Here is a 1221-nt window from a genome sequence, read left to right as displayed (position 1 = left end):
GGCGCCTTCCTCCCAAATGCTCCACGTGCCGTTGCCACGACGCTGGCCAAATGAAATGTTATCTAGAAAAAGGACCCAGAGGATACTGGAGATCGATCAGGCAGCACGGTATTCCCCAGCTTGAAAAAATAAGAGGCGAGACGCCTCCGTTTCAAAGTGCCACCCAAGCCAGAGTCTTTGTAGAGGACGCTCTACACTTTACCGCCGCAGAAACTAGACCCGCGTTTGCAAATGCACTTAACGTGGAGTGGAACATCTCACACGCTCGTTGAAGATGGCGGAAAAGTCCATAACCAGGCCCCTCGCAGGCCGTCTCCGAGGAAGATGGCTTTCAGCCTTGGCCCCGTCCTGCCGCCTGCCTCAGACGTGGGTCTCGACTGCAATCGTTACTTTGTGTTCTCTCTTCGGAAACTGTGTTGGGGAACGGATTCTCAGACAGCACGCCGGTGAAGAAAGGATAAACCCAGTTTACTGACTTTGTGCTAAACCGCCACTCATATACGAACCTCACAGCTCCTCAAAACTGAGTCCCGAGTCTGTTTTTAAACTTAACATCAAGGAAAGAGATTTCCTTAACTTTCTTCCGCAGTTAGGTATCGTTAAGAATTCATTTATTCAACACAGCTTTTGAGAACCTATGTCCTAGGAGATACTAGTTGCAAGGGACTTAGTGATCAATCGCACGGAGAGAAGTTGTCCTCTGCCACTCACGTTCTACTGGCGGGTGATACATGTGAAGATTAAGTAAACTATGCATTAGAGATGGATAAGTGCTCAGGAGAAAAGCGGGGTGCGGGGGGGGGAGAGGGAGAGCCGTCGGTCCTGACTTTTTTTCCCTTACACCATCAGTCTGAAAAGTCATCTTCCAATGTCACCACTTCATAATAGTGACGTGTTCTTCATATATTTGCTAAAATCTTTCACGGACCCTTCTTAATTCGATTCCTGCCAACCTTTACCAGTCTCGTCTTTGATGTGTTGTCACTTGCTGTCCATCTAATGAAACTACCTTTTGCAGAAGAAACTTTTCGAACAAATGGGGGGGGGCGGGGGCGGGAAGAAGACACTAATATTTACCAAGCGCCTACTGCTCAGTGGCGCATGGCGGCAGGCACCTCGCTGTCTGAGGTTGGTCCGCCTGCCACCCCAGGACGCAGATGACATCCCTCTCGTTTTACACAGGAAGAAACAGATACTCCAGGAACTTGCTTAAGGTCACAC

This window comes from Pteropus vampyrus, unplaced genomic scaffold, assembly GCF_000151845.1.
Source record: "Pteropus vampyrus isolate Shadow unplaced genomic scaffold, Pvam_2.0 Scaffold564, whole genome shotgun sequence".
Lineage (NCBI taxonomy): Eukaryota > Metazoa > Chordata > Mammalia > Chiroptera > Pteropodidae > Pteropus > Pteropus vampyrus.
The sequence above is the reverse complement of the archived record's forward strand: the minus strand, read 5'-3'. Positions refer to the sequence as shown.